This window comes from Mus caroli, unplaced genomic scaffold (genome assembly GCF_978045245.1).
Source record: "Mus caroli unplaced genomic scaffold, Mus_caroli_1 scaffold_8, whole genome shotgun sequence".
Taxonomy (NCBI): Eukaryota; Metazoa; Chordata; class Mammalia; order Rodentia; family Muridae; genus Mus; species Mus caroli.
Genome location: NW_028227263.1, coordinates 106,465,728 through 106,481,845, shown reverse-complemented (window position 1 = coordinate 106,481,845; position 16,118 = coordinate 106,465,728). Strand labels below are relative to the sequence as shown.

At 46.2% G+C, this 16,118-nt stretch overlaps 1 pseudogene; it reads left to right on the top strand.

The window, feature by feature from the left end:
* The first annotated feature begins 502 nt into the window (after positions 1-502).
* Positions 503-586, top strand: LOC115031712 (U6 spliceosomal RNA; annotated as a pseudogene).
* The last annotated feature ends 15,532 nt before the right edge of the window (positions 587-16,118 follow it).

Genomic DNA, 16,118 nt, shown 5'->3' with positions numbered 1-16,118 from the left:
TGCCTGGCATGGCATTTGCAGATTTCTCTGAGCAGAACTGACAGAAGAGACAGCATGAGGCCACCCAGATTAGGAGCCCAGGACAAGGGACACTCTTCTCCTGAGTTTATGCAGTGACCAGATTCAGCCCGGCCCCCAGTTACAGTGGGCATTCCCAGTTGTCCTTGTGCAGCTTAGTGGTATGAATGACTCTATGGGAACCTGACCCTATTATTATGGATAGATTTGGGTGTGACATCTCAGGGCCTGTGGAGAGAGCATGGGGTTGGGGTGGGGGGAGTTATGGAAATAAGTTCCTTCCTACCCTGCTGTCAACTCTGAGTCTGTGTATACCTGACCAGGATGTCCTGAAGGACCTTTCACTAGCCTTGGATCACCTTGATTTCTGTAACTTTGACTATTAATGTCCTCAAGGTCACATGGCTCCATACAACTTTTCATTCTGGTTGAATAAGAATTCTGGCTGGTGCTCACTTCAGCAGCACATATACCAAAAAAAAAAAAAAAAAAAAAAAGGAACGATAGAAGATTAGCATGGCCCCTGTGCAAGAATGACACGCAAATTTGTGAAGTGTTTCATATTTTAAAAAAAAAAAAGAATTCTGGCTGACTTCAGAGAAGTTACAGGAGCTCGGCATGGCAAGATACTAGAGAAACTACAACAGGAGGAGAACAACTTCTAGGTCAGCATTGACTGTAGTGAATTCAATGCCAGCCTGGGAGCTATAGTGAGACTCTGAGCCAGGGATATAGCTCAGCAGCAGAGCATTTGCTTTGCATACACAAGGCCCAGGGACCCATTTCCGATCCTGGAGAAAAAAAAGAAAGAGTCAAGTAGGGTTCATAAGGCTAGGGGTGTGACTTAGCAGTAGAGTGCATTATGCTTACAGGAGATTTAATGCCTACCACTTCTTACAGAAAAGCCTGATTCATGTCCACCTGAGTGCCAGATACTCTTCTACCCTCTTGTGGAACAGGAAAAAGAGTAAAGATGGCTATCTTTGTTTTACCAATGGAGAAACTGAGGCTCAAAGAGGAGCGGTGACTTATACAAGATTATAGGGACGTGTAGCAATCACCCTGTGAATTCCCATCACACCAAGACATGACAGCCACTCAATATCTCCCCCTTGTCCTGAAGCTAGTAACACAACTGTCAGAAACATTAGGGACAAGAGAAAAGATCATGTGTAGGAAGGAACAGAGATGGGCCCTCTAAAGTCCATGAAGATCCACTTCCCCTAACTCCTCATGCAGAGGATGCATCTAGGGTAGAACTCAGGGCTGTGTGTTTCAGGAAAGACATCCACCACTCTTTTTTTGCCTATTATTTTGACACAGGGTCTCACTGCATTACCCAGGCTGATCATAAACTCTATAGCCCAGCCAGACCTTAAACTTATAATCCTCCTGCTTCAGCCTCTAAAGTAGCTGGGATTACATGCCTGGACCACTAGGTCTGGCACAATTTTTTTTTGTAAGTGACAGATCAAACTGTTTCTGATGTCTTCTAGAGTTGCATGTCAGGAGCTGATGCTAATACATTGTGAGAGGCAGCCACAGTGGAACAAATGCAAAATCAATGGCATCTGTCTTCAGAAAACTACTCTGGATTCCAAACATCACTGAGTCCTGATGCAAGCAGATTTGGGAGTGACAACCCTCACAGAGGTAGAGAGAGAGGGAGGAAATGCAAAAATCCATTTCTGGTCTGAAGAAATCCATTTTTGATTGTCAAAACCCAAATCAGTGATTGAGTCACTTCTAAATGATTATTCCCCCTTTGAAATCCTCAGTCAAACGTGTTTATAATTCTGTCATATATACTTGGCAGGAGATAGTCTGAGGTGGGATAATATTAGGAACTTCCTCCATAAGAGATGCAGAGCTCAGGAGGAGACTGACCTTGGTTTACATGAATGTCCATTAAGACCACCCAACTGTCCCAATGTAAGGCTGGATAATAAGACAGCCCCCAAAGTCTCTCACAGGCCAGGGGGGCCTTGACAGATGAACTGGGCCGGTTTCCTCGTTAGAAGCTAGATTGGAAGCTAGAGAACAGCATTCATTTCTTTTGAGAAGCCATGACCAAAATAGCTGGCATACACAGCTGAAGGGAAGATGGGTTGGTTTTGGTAGCCTTTGTGTCTGTCTGTCTCTATCTTTCATCCCTCTGCCTGTGTGTCTCTATTAGTACCTGTTTCTGTATTTCTGTCTCTGCCTTCCCTTCCCTCTTCTGGTTGTTGTAGGTTCTTTGGTTATTTTTGAGACAGAATCTTGTTCTGTAGCCCAGGCTAACCTAGAACTAGCAATCGTGCCACAGCCTTCCAAGTACTGGGATTACAGGCATGTGTCACCACACCTGGTCTAAAGCTTTTCTAGGTAATAGGAAATGACATAGGGAAAGAACAGCATAGAATGTGGCCATGCACCATTGCTGTTGGGAAAAATAGGGCACCAGTCCATGGAACTGAGACACTGTAAAACAGGCCTGGGAACAGCCTACCCCCAAGAAAGAAAGAAACCAGGTATTTACTCTCAGTTTAACTAGTCCAGCTCGGGGCTGCTCTTGGGCAGAAGGATGCCCACACATCTCCAGGTCAATGTGCCCCAACTAGAGAACCCACAGAAAATCATGGTGCAGACACTGGGGCTAAGAGGTGACCCTGGGTGAAGGAGCTTGTCTTCAGTGATGAGTTTCAGGCTTCAGGATGCAACTAAGACTTATGGATGGGAACATAAGCTCTCAGTTGAAAGGGGGAAGTTCTAGTCCCCATAGAGAAGACTAAGACCCAACTCCAAAATGACCAAAAGTCACCAGGAACCTCTTGCCAGGCTCTTGCCAGTAAGCAGTAAGTGTGAGAAGCTTACACTCTAAGTTGGCTGTTCCAAGTAACTAGCCCAGAATAGAAGTCTCCTTCCACCATCTATTCACAGGCACTGGTGTGGGGCATACCAAGCATAATCCACCATGTTAAAACAAGTCAGATAATTGTCTTTCCTGCGTTGTAAATTACTTTCTTTTAAGAAACACATTAAGGCAAAATGTGTGTGTGTGTGTGTGTGGTTTAAAACGAAAAGCCATTTTCCTCACTAGTATTATTTTAGATGAGCTAAATGGTGTTAGTTCTTAAATTGAAATGAAGGGAGAAAGTACGCACAAGCTATGGACAATTTTAATTTTCAACACTTGCAGGGTGAATAATGCTGCCGATGTCGTGAAGAGTTTCTATGGTGGTTTATACTCATTTGCCTAAACACTCAGCTCCAGACTGCAGTATTGAAGAATTAAAAGGTGACTTGAGCCTGTTAGTATGTTCTATACACTTCTCAGAAAAAAAAGACCCTGGCTGCAGCTATTGTCAGAGTCATAGGGACTCAGAGTCATAGGGCTGTGGCCCTCATAGGAAACAGCCATTGAAGAAGGTTCATTTGGTGAGCTTGATTGCAGCCTGCCAAAACCAAAAGAGAGCCATGTCACTCCTGCAAATGATTCTAATGGCCAGCCAGAATCAGCACCTCTCATTACAGGACATCCAAAGGGACAGTGTAGCCAGCAGGATGCAAGTACCTTAAACTCAAAGCCCATTATTCCACAATGTCTGCTGATAGCTTGAAAAGAACACACAGTCTTCAAATCAAGAAAGTTTCTCGTCCCTTCACTCAGAGCCAGGATGAAATTAATCAAGCCACAAGATGTATCCAGGCTCAGCACATTTCTACCCCAAGGTCAGAGCCTATTCTGGAGTCCATCCCAAGCTCAAAAGAGCCAGGCCAAAGGAAGTGTGTCCGGCTTCTCAGGACAAACCTCCTTCTACATTATAGAGACCAGAGACCATGGAGAGATCCAAACATCAGCGTGGGTCGACCACCTGTGGTCTATCCCCAGCTCTGGCTCCAAGCACGGCTCATTTATACCCCACTCTGGTTTCAATGTTAACTATTCTCAAAGGTTCCTGAATTGAGGGTTTGGTCCCCAATGGCAGTGCTCCGCCCCAATTAGTTTTCTGCTGCTGTGATAAACACTGACCAGGACTTACTTGGAGAAGGATCTTACAATTCCCAGGTCACACCTAATAACTGAGGAACGTCAATGCAATGACTCTGGACTCGTGGAGACAGGAACAGACACAGAGCCCATAGGCTTGCTCAGCTTGCTTTTTCATATAACCCAGGACTACCTGCCCAGGGGTGGGTGGCATCATCCACAGTGAGCCCTCCCATATCAATCATTAATCAATACTGCATTCTACAGGCTTCCCTATTGGCAATATGATGGAGGCAACCCCTCAACTCATATGCCGTCTTCCCAGATAACTCTAACTTATATCAAGCTGACAAAACAAAACCAGCCAACCAAATAAACAAAACCTCTCACAGGATTGTTTGTGTAGGTAGAAGTTCTAGGGAAGGGAACCCCCCGAAGGAAGTAAATCACTGTGTATATCCTTAGGGGTCTTTTTCTGGCCTCCTTTTCTTTTCCTCCATTCTCTGGACTCCCTCCCACCCTTTCTCTCTTACCCTCTAAAATTCCCAGTTCTCTCCCAGCTCTCTACCACAACCTCCCATCTCCAAGATGTCTTGCCCAACAGCATGCAGCCAAGCTAGCATGGACTGAAACTAACATCTTTATTCTTTCTGTAGTATCTAGTCATAGAGTCTTGAAAGCTGTCTACTGCTCTGAGCAACTTTGCATCCTGAATATCTGTGACTTCTCAGCCCTTCCAACAGTCCTCCCACACCTCATCCTATGGGCCACATGCTGGCCAACTTTTACCTGTGAGAGTTCTTCACATACTTGCCTCCCCCATAGCTCCTCTTCAAGCCTTGGTTCCTGAATAGTAGGGGGCTATGGTGGAACATGATGCAGCTATATTTGTTGCGGCCCGCCAGCTACATTGGAGGCTCACGAGTGGCAGCAGCCCTTCACAACCATGTGCTCCATACCTCCCAACTCTGTGCCCATGCCTGCAGTCCCAAGACCCATTGTTCACCATTCTCTGAATGCTGTACTCATCTGAGCCCTAGGACCTTCTCACAACCCTCCTCTCTGCCTGGGATGCTTTTCTCTGTTTTCTATATAGCTGTACCTCCACTTTGTCATCCAGATGTAAGGTTCTCAGGGTAGCATTCTCTGGTATTGTTGGTAAAGTATCCTAGATTCCACAGCACACTCAAAAGTTCTGTATAGACTTTAGCACTGGTTTCCTTTCAATCTGCTTATTCATGAACTATTTCTCCTTCAGCAATGTAAGGCCAAGACTAAACTCATGATAGGGACCCAATAAAGTTTTGCTATCTTAATAAAGAAAAAAATATATATATATATGGGCAGAGGAAATGGCAGCAGAAATCAAGATGCCCTGAGAAGGCATGGAGGCTGCTGGCTTTGAGGACAGGTCATGAAGTTCCAGATTCTGATGGCCAGCTGTACAGCCATGGGTCAGTTACTTGACTACCCTGAGGCTCAGGTACAAAGCTAGCACAATCAGAACTCATGCTGCCAGCTGGTCTTGATATCAATGCGATTTGCCGGAATGATCTCAGGTTAAGGACAAACCTGAACCTTCCTGTGAGAAACAGGGCTTACTAATGAGGAGATACAGGGTCTCACTACTGAGGTCAGTGATGCCTCTGTCTTAGCCTCTGGAGTTCTGGGACTACAGGCCTATGCAAACTTGCCCCATTGTAGCTGCTTGTATTTATTTGTCCTTTGGCCTCTCAGAGCCTGGAAACCAGTGAGAAAAAAGACAGGCCTGGAACTCTAGACTCACTGACAGACAGCCTCTGGTAGGCTGTGAGAGAAACTCAGAAGCCCTGGAGGATAGGCATCTTGCAAGCCCAAGCTTCAAAGCCTACCACCCCCTGCAGTTCCTGGGTCCTAGCCAAGGCGCTTCCGTCAGCCTCTGGGCATTCAGGACATAGCCGGGATTGTCTGGGCCACAGAGTCACAGCTGAGCAAACAAGGCCTAGCTGTTCCTGGAGACAAGTGCTCAGCTTTCCTCCCACATGAAAAGGAAACCTGTGTGGCCTAGAAGAGTGGGAGGAAGTGGGAAAGGCCAGGGAAGCTGCAAGCAGGGCTGTAAGCATCCCTCCCTGTCATTCACCTCAAAAGACAATGCCCTGGGTATCCAGGTGGGGCTGAGGGCAGCAGGCAGATCTGGCCACTGAGCAAAGCACTCAGCCTCAGCTAGACAATAACACACCAGGGGCTCAGCCCATTGGAAGTCTGAAACCAGACTTCCAATGCCTTTTGACCCCTATGTGACCTTGGTGGTGTGGCACGAGGCTTTTCCAGTGCAAAAATGACAGGTGGGGAATTTTCCTCTTATTCTCACAGAAGGTCAGCTTCAAAAAAAGAGATTGGTCACTTCCTAGGAAGACCAGACCAATACTAAAACCTGAAAACAGGAAATAATAGGCCTAGCCACTAGCCCTTGTAGGCATCACTATGCCTGACTGTCTGACCCAGGGAGACCCCCAGTTCTACTCTATAAAGGCTAAATGGATTACAGTGGGAAGTGAGGCCTTGGGACCACTCCTCTGAAGGCTACAGGGACCACAAATTAACTAAAAGGGCCTGCTCATTCATGTGACTTCTTCATCACAGTTATCTTTATAAAGAAGGCATCTGATTATTCACCTGTTTGTATAGAACTCTTTAGCATGGTGTGTGTGTGTGTGTGTGTGTGTGTGTGTGTGTGTGTGTGTGTGTATGACAGAAAGAGAGAGAGAGAGAGAGAGAATCTCATAGCACCCTCTCAGCCTACTTCACCTTAGGCTCTGCAACAGGGTCAAGCAAGACCCTCTTGGACATCAGATCCCTGGAAACCCAGCCTCAGAACATGTAGGATCTGCTTCCTAAGATGACTGATTTCATGGCTGCAGAGGGACAGACCACAAGCCAGGTAAAAACTATCTGTAGGGGAGCCAGGGCTTCTAGAATGGGGTAGGACCCATTTAAGCTATAACATATTCAAAGTATCAATTCTAGGTTGGACTAGGATGTAGATCAGTGTGAGAGTGCTTGCCTAGGATACACAAGTCCCTGGGTTTCCTCTAGCATCCAGTGTGCAGAACTCATCTGAGTATGGTAGCACAGATGAGCAAAAGGATAATAAGGTCAACACTTGCCTGAACTATCCAACATATTCAAACCCAGCCTGTGTTACTGTACTGAGTCCCTACCTCAAACGAAAACAAAACAGACAGACAATATAGACATGAGCAAGATGAGGCCCCAGGTTTCATCCCTACTACCAGGTGGCAACAACAATGGTAATAACAATGGCTGCTATTTAATGGGCATTTAAAAATGAAGGCTTAAAATTTGGACAGATTGTAATTGATGAGAAATCACAGCCTAATTAGGGTGTAGAAGCGGGAAGGATGGCCAGGGATCACAAAACAAAGATGGCTCCAGCCATCTGCACATTTGCCTTGTTTTCCTGGTCTCAAGGTCTGCTTTCTTGGAAAGGCAGGCCAGACTCTTCAATGCTATGTTTGTACAGGACAGACATGATAGGTCCTGGTTGTTGAAGACCAGGCCACCTTTCTGTGTCAGAAGCTGGGGCATGGAAATCAAACACACTTGCCCTGTAAGAACAAGTGGAAGCAAGGTTTATCAAATCCATATAGTACCTTGTCATCTCTGGGACTCCGATGAGTCCCCTACTCCCCAGGAGAATGAAAGCCAAGGATTTTATCTCCAGCCTTCCTCAAGGACAGCTATTTGTTGCATTTTGATTGAGATGTTTCTGAGAGTCCCATTCGTGTGACTACAGAGCCACCTTTAGGACAGGTGATAACTGTGCCTGATTGGATCTCTCTCTCTCTCTCTCTCTCTCTCTCTCTCTCTCTCTCTCTCTCTCTCTCTCTCTCTCAATCTCTCTCCTCTTCCCAGTTGTCGAGGCACAGAAACTCCCAAAGACATGAGTCAGGACCTCTGCAAAGCCGGGCAAGCAGAACCCAGGCCATGTTTTACCAGGGAAATGGAAGTCGTTAGCTCCCATTTTAATTTAACAAGCCCAATTTTATAAATAAGAGTGAATTTTCCCAGGCTATTATTTCTAATTATGCATTTACATCAATTCACATTATGTGGTTGATGAAATGTTAATACCAGAGGCAATTTTCTGCTGACGGGTGGCCTGGAGAAGAGCTTTCTTCACATTACAAGTCAATATTTTTGGAAATAATTACCCAGTTGCTCACCAGAGATGGTACTGACTAACCCAATGGCTGTGTCTACATAGTTGTCAACTGGAGATGCTGTGAAAGAAAATGTTTCATTGGAAGAAAGGAAAGAAGAGACAGCAAGCACACTGAGGCAGGTCTGGGGCATCCTCTGCTGCTGAGTGGGACAGGCATAGTCTTTGCTCTACACCATTCCTGTGTCCTCCAAAGACCTCACTACATGGCTTTGGAGCTCATGTGTTCTATCTGTGAGGAAGGACTTGTTGTTGTGACTCTCTCACAAGCAAGGAGTATGTTTTAAAAAGAAAATGTGCCCTAAAGGGTTCAAGTGTTTGAACACATGGTCTCTAGCCTATTGGACTCTCTGGGGAGAATGTGAAACCTTTGGGACTGTGGCCCAACTTGACAAGTGAATCACCGAGGGCAGACCTGGAAGGCAATGTCTCTTCTCTGTTTGCCTACCAAGACGTGAACAAACCATACCAAAAGCTACTGCCACTATGGGCTGTAAAGCTGCAGCCAACATGCTTCCCTGTAGTGAAACTGTGAACCCCAAATAAACCCCTCCCCCCTCAAGCTGCTTCTGTTAGCTACTCTGTCCCAGTCATAAGAAAAGTAACTGGTGCACAAGAATACCTGTTTATCTGCACTTTGTTATTGATTTACGAAATGTTTGTTGTGGTTCAACTCTGTCAGGAACACTGTGGATGTTCCATACCTGATTATTTTGAAGGAAAAGGAGGAGAAAAATGCAAGAGAATTCTAATGCATCTGGTCAGTGAGTCACCGTGGCCCCAAGTGACAATGTATCTAGGAACTGAATGACACACTAGCAACAACAGAGGCGGGAAAATCAGAGATGTCCATCTGTAGTCACAGCTCAATCTCAGAGGGAAAATGATACAAAGCTCCATCCTTTAGTGCAGATCTCATTACTCCAACAGATGACTGGATCTCCTTTCAAATGGTAGGTACGGCACTCAGTGCCAGGTCAGTGGAATCCCTGGGTATCATCCAACAGATGATGGAGGCTGGCGATAGGGTGGTGGTGGTTGTGCAGTAAAGAGGAAAGGGCAGAGCTGTGGACATCACAAAGGTTAAGCATAGCTTATGGCAATGGGCCCAAGGGAGGGACAGAAAGGGGTTATACATTCCTCCTGCTGGCCTCATGGGTATCAAGCAACCTAGTGAGACAGAAAATAGTCAGGTTGGCAGTGGACCAGATTTGGAAGGGGGCCAGGCTTGCCAGGTGTGATGGCACATGCCTGCAAGCCCAGCATTTAGGATTCATGAGATAGAGTTCAGCCTGGACTACAGAGCAAGACTCTGTCTCAAAAGTAAGTAAGTAATGAAATTCTTCCTCCTACCTCCAAAGAAAATAGTGGTTCTAACATAATTCCGTGTTCTGAAGGGGAGATTCTTCTGGTGTTTTCTCTCAGAGGCCAGGAGTTATCTGCAGACAAACACTTCTGATTTCTCTGCACTCCCAGTATTTCTGCAATGAGCCTCACCCCTTTACATAGCTATCTGGTCTTCACTGGTCTTGGAATCCAGTGTGCCATAAGCTTCTAGGATATCTCAGAGAGCTTTCCAAGCATCTGAAGGGGATAGAGCCTTCAAAGAGCATGGGGAGGTTGAGCCTTCTTCTATGGCTAGGGAAAGGCCCTACAACAGATCATTAAGCCACTTGAGCCTAGTGTTACCATTCATTCTTCCCCAGAGGTATCCCAGCATGGCTCTGAGGAAAGGAGGCCAAGAGGGAAGCATGCCCTAAAGAAGTGAAGGGGACCAATGACAGGAGAAGGAGGGACAGATGGAGGAATCAAGAGAAGGGGATGATGAAGAAGATAGGGAAAGAGCCTTTTCTAAGAACAGTTTTTAACTTCCTCTTCTCCTTGAGCCCCTGCAAAGGCTCAGGGGAGTCAGCTACCTGGCTGGGAACTGCTTCCCTGTTCCTGTATGTGCACATACCCATCCCAATATGAACACACCCCATCTACACACATGCTGTCTGGGTATTCATACACCTTTTATATATACCATGTTTTCTGTTCCCAGAACTGTCACTCTTTGTTAGCAAATGCTGCCTGTACACATACCTGCACATAAAGAGTACCCTGTCTGAACATATTCTGCCCACACTCACTAGACATGCCATCTGTCTACATATGTCCACACATACTTTCTTACTGCTCTGTGCATGTGCCCACTGCATACATCCCAAGACAACCTCTAAGACCCTGATCCTCTGAGGATGAGTTAATGGCATAAGGCAGGGGATCCATTTTGAGATCCTCCTTGTATCTGATTGCCGTTGAGAGGAGAGGGGACAAATAAGAGAATGCAGAGTGAAGGGCTGGCAATGCTGGTGATTGGAACCCAAGTGCAACCATTGATTAGGCCTACCCAGGCAGTATCTGTGATCCCAGTTAAACCTCCAGGTTGAGTCCATATGCATTCTTCTCACTCCTATTCCAGCTCTGACTCCCTTCATCCTGTCAGAGGTGAGCAAACAGACATGCATCTCCATGCTGTTAACTTCAGCAGCATGAGAGGTCCATCTAATCTTTTGGGGGCTTCTACTCAGACCAAGTCTCAGGATTTGTGGCTTTAGCAAATTTCAGGACAAGCCAGTATGAAGCAGAGGTGAGTATTTTTATTAAAGATATTTTAGTATAGACGTTAAGCATGAGAGTTAACATAGAGAGGTGCTTAGAAAGAAAGACATTCCCAAGTGTAGAGGGAGAGTGGAAATTAACTGTCTAAGCAATTGCCATATATACCACTTTGGTGGCTCGCAAGTTATATCTTCTTAAAGGTTAAAAAACATCACCCAGCCCTTTCCCTCTCTTTTGATAAATTAAATTATAATGTAAGTCTGAAGGTGCCTTGGGCAGAATTAAAATCTGATGAGACCAGGGGCCACTAAGGGTTTAGTACATGTTCCTTCTCAGAAAGCAGGGGCTTTTGGTAAAATTCCCACTAAACTGTAGATTTATATTTGGAAAAAGAGAAAGGCCTTAAGCAGAATTGTTAATTGAGCTGGAATTCTTCCTACAATACGAGCGAGAACAGCCAGATTCCTTGGCTAAGGGCCCTCCATCATTTCTGTGTCCTATAATGTTCCTTGCCTTTCTGTCATGCTTAGGTCACCCTTCTTTCCTCTGTCTGATCATAGCCAGCCCAGGTATATGCTGAATGTCATGCCATATACGTTACCTGCTGCCACTAGGCAGGCCAGGAGAAGCCACTATAGTCATGTGGGCTAGGAACAGTAAATTCTGAGCCCACTGACCCATTTGATCAAGATCTGAATGTTGTTCCTGCTGCCGCAATGCTGAGTCAGAGAGAAAACAGAGACACAAGCCAGCATGGCTAAGGGCTGGGCTTTCCTCACAAAGAGAATCTTATTTGATACCTTGTTTTTTATTTGTTTTTCCCAGAAAGAGGAAAATTATATTTTAAAACACAGTTGGAAAAAAATTAAGTCAGATCTGAAGTATCAAGATATACTGCAGCATAAGCCAGGGTCCTTTGTTGCTCGAAACTACAGATCTTAAACCCCTAGGTGCCTTGGCTCTGGCAATGGCTACACATGGTCAGGCACTGAGTTCACCTGACCATGCTGCAGGGAAGAGCCTAGAGGAAGAGCAAAGACAGGAGCACTGGGTCAAAGCAGCTTCTCTCTCCAGGCAGGGTGACCTTTTGTCAACTTCAGATGGGAACACAAATCTACCCTCATCTGGATCAGCCTTGATTGGATCAAATCCTATTGGAAAATGAGGGCGGGGGAAAGGCAATAAAACCTCCAGAATTGATATTAAACCACTGACATTTCACAAACCACACAGCATTGGCAGTTGCCAGTCTACCAGCAGGACAAAGTCTGAGGGGGTGATATAGGCGTGAAGGTCACAGCAGTGCCACAGAGCTCCTCCAAGACCTGGGTATAACCACCGATAGAGCAGTCAAGATGGCCAGTGTCAGGCCACTCAGACCAGGGCACCTGCCCTTATGCAATTCTCCTGTCCCTCTTGGACTCTATGCCTTTGCCTTCGACTAGTCCAATATGGAAGTAAACTGACACAGCCAGCTCTAGCAAGGCCCTGAATGAAGCTAGAGATGATGTCAAATCAGAGCCCGAGACTTATCTCCCACTCCCCATTCTATAGTCTCATACTATAGATAGGCTGGCTCCCAAGATGAGACTGTGAAAGCCCATGCTCCTTTGAGCAGCCTGGGAACTCAGCAGGGGCCACACAATGGATCTGGCTTTCTGCCACCCATCACCCATTGAGCACCTGCCACATGGCGAACAATGTGTCTGGGTAGGTATAAGGATGGACTGGGCATAGCTCCCACTCTGAAAAGGTTCAGGCCAGCTGCATGTCTTTCAATAACAGCTGTTGCCTACTAGATAGGTGGGCGGTAAGTTTCCTCAGGTCTGCCAGCTCTAGGCACAGACCCACACAGACAGGTGGAGTTGGTCTGTCCCTGTGCTGGCTTGAGGAATGCATGAAAACACAGCACAGCATTAGTTAGAATGGCCCAGGAATTCACCCCAGATGTGGAAAATCCTGCCATGTCATATTCCAGGACAACAGCAGACCATTAACCATCATGTTTTCCTGTCCAGGTGAGGCCTCAGAGTACTCAAGGCAGAGCCTCAGAAATCACCAGCCTCTTGAGAGATGAGCTGGGCCATACAGGAAGACCCTTCTGGGCATGGCAACAAACAAGAATAGACAGACATAAAGGGAGAAGAAATAACCTGGAAGACCTTCTGGTAAAAGATTCCAACCAGCTGAACAGACTCTGAACAGAAGGGCTGTGAGGACTGTAGTAGGCAGTCCATATGAAGGACTACAGTTGGCTTCCAGGCCCAGTCTTGGAGTTCCTAGATAAGGCTAGGTCTAAGCCTTCTGCAGAGACCACACAGCCAAGGACAGTATTGATGGGATAGAGGGATCCTCTTCTTTATCTCACTATTCAGAGCTACCACTGGGGTATGGAGGTAAGTCACTGAGTATCCTATACTCTCCTGTATAGGCTTTAAGTATGAGGGTCAAAAGAAAAGATGTACTCAGAGAGGCAGTAAGATATACCCAAGTGTGGACATGGGCTCTTCAAGGGAAAGTTGTAATTAACTGTCTAGAATAGACAGAATTAACTATATCTTACTGGGCCAGGACCCTATGGAGATGCTCTTGTCAGAGACTTCTAGGTGGAGATTTAGACAGTTCTAGAAGGAAGCTACATGTTTGGTACCTAGATCTGGGGCTGTCCTTTAATGGGACTGGCACATCCAGAGATGCTCCTGAGGTCCACATGCTGAGGATACAAACCCACAATCTTGTACTGTGCATCTACCCTGGCCGTTCACACAGCTACTCCCCAGATGTCAGTTCATCCATCCCACAGCAGTTGAAGAAAGATTCATGTATCTTCTAAAAAGAGGAGCGATTCAGCTATTGCCCCTGAGAAAAGACTTTTTGACTTTTATGCTCTCAGGCTTGGACTTGCCTATTCCTGGATCCCTAGTTCTATGACTTGATCCCTGCACTTACTCTGGTTCCAATATGAGGTCAACTCTTCAGAAGGCTGTTACTCACATGTAGACCACAGCTGCCAGGAATGGACACTGGCAAATGCTACAGGTAACTCTCATCTCCCAAAACATCTCCACTGCCATGTTCCAACAATGTCTTCCCAAGAAGGAAAACGTATGGGAGTGAGAGCTCTGACTCTCTGGCCTGATCCTGATCAGACAGTACTGTGTTTTCCCATCACTGTCTTCAGCATTAAGGTGAAGAAAGCTCATGGGGAAATAATAGAGTTTATCTCAAGCAGATCGATCAGCTCCATCTATCTGGCCCGAGCCTCTTAATTCTCCATAATGTCAAAGCAATTTTTGGTTAAGTACACAGTCTGTCCCCTACTAAATTAAACTAATAGATCTAGTGGGAAATAAAATCCCAAGTGCATTGAGAATATTAAAAATAAAAAAATTAACTCTCCATAGGTCTAAAGATTTATTTTAGCAAAAGCTTAAATAACACACACACACACACACACACACACACACACACACACACACATGAGGTGGGGTGGCTAAAATCCATCAGTGGGTGCTCAGTTCTCCTGACCACTTCTTGTTCTAATTCTGTATCTCCCCAGCACCTTGGTCCAAGATCCACCAATGACTGCAATGCTCCACCCTACATCCCTACAGCACCAGAAGCTATCAGGTGCAGCTTTACAATGCGGATTGTGCTGTCATTTCTACCCAGCAGTTGAATCATCAGCTGTCACAGTTGCTCCCTGCCCGCTCCTCAGCTTGGACCCTGTGAGGCTTTTACCTCTAAGTATGTTGGCTGTGGGTACTGCTGCTTGCTGGGACCTGTTCTCAAAAGTAAGAGGAGTTTGATGCTGAGAAGGATGGCAAGCTGAGGACTCTCCAAGAAGAGCTGTCTATAGCAACGACCTTGCCTCTGCCCCTGACTGTGAAGAGTTCTGCTAATACTCCTGCTCCTATCTCATCCTACTCTGTAAGCCACCAGGGCCCCTGCTACCTCCTTGTCACAAGTCCAAAGCCTACCCTGTCTCTCAAATCTACTCATGGTTTTCTTACTTTGGACTCCTTTCTGTTTCATGTTGCCAGGTCTCTTGGCCCAACATGTTCTCTTGGGCAGCCACTCAGTCAAGATGGTAACATACCCTAACCAGGCCCACAAGAGCCTATTTCACTCACACTCAGCATGCAGGCTCAGTTCTGTCAGGAAGCCCACCTAAGGACCTTCAACTTTCCTCTCCTGACTATCTCCAGGCAGGGGTGTCACTCCATCACATGCTGACCTGTTTCCTGCCAGACTCTCACCCTTACCACCATGACCTAGCCTATGCAGCTCTTGACCTCTCTCTTCTAGGCACAAAAATCCTCACCAGGCCTCGAGGTATAAAGCCTGTGATTCCAGAACTCAGGAGGGTGAGGCAGAAGGATGGTAAGTTTGAGGCCAGCCTTAGCTATGAGACTGACTTTTTAAAACTTGGACCAAATGCCTCTGCCCAGTCCTATACCACCAGCACCACCCATCACTTAAGTGCAGAGGCCTTGTGCAAGGCACCTCTATGCCTTGTTTTCTGAAATGTTCCCAATGCTGGAAAGTAATAAAGCAGATTCTACCTGGGGCTTCATCCTTTTCATACCCTTTCTTTATAGATAGTTGCTAAACCCAGTAAGTTGTGGCTCTGATAGACTCACAGAGAGGCCCAGTTCTATAGACCCTTCGAGGGCCACTGTTACCGAAATAAGCTATAGCAGGCCAGACCCTGGGACATGACAGGTGTGGATCCCTTCTGTAAACCAGTTAAGCCCAGACTGAAAGCTATACCTGATTTGCAGAAGGTACAGGGACAGGACCAGGCAGCCTCTGTGATAGCCCAAGGTCTGATGAGCATATGAGAACCTCTCTTGTCCCCATGCAATGCAGGGGCTGTCCTCCTCTTGGAATCTGACCCTCCAAGGTGGTGATGAGGCTGGACAGAAGAGAGCAAAATGAACACAAAACAAGAGCTTTTCACTTGCCTTCCTCCTGGCTCAGAAGCAATGTCCACCCACCCACTCATCCATGCTTTCACTCTTCAGCATTTCTTGTGGATACTGACCTGATGTGTGTCCTTGCACTGTGGTTCCCTTTAGGCCAGACTCCAAGCCTTTATCCCCTGACACTGATAGCAAATAAATGACTGCATTGCCCCAAAATAAAATTCCCCATAAATCTGATATTTTTGCTTTAATCTGTCTGATACCCAGAGTGTGCCGGGGTTATTGATAGGAAAGTTTATGGATGGGCTGCATCTTAAAATCAAAACACATTACCCAAAATCAATGTTGCTGCACGTGGCAGTAAAAGGACAGGAAA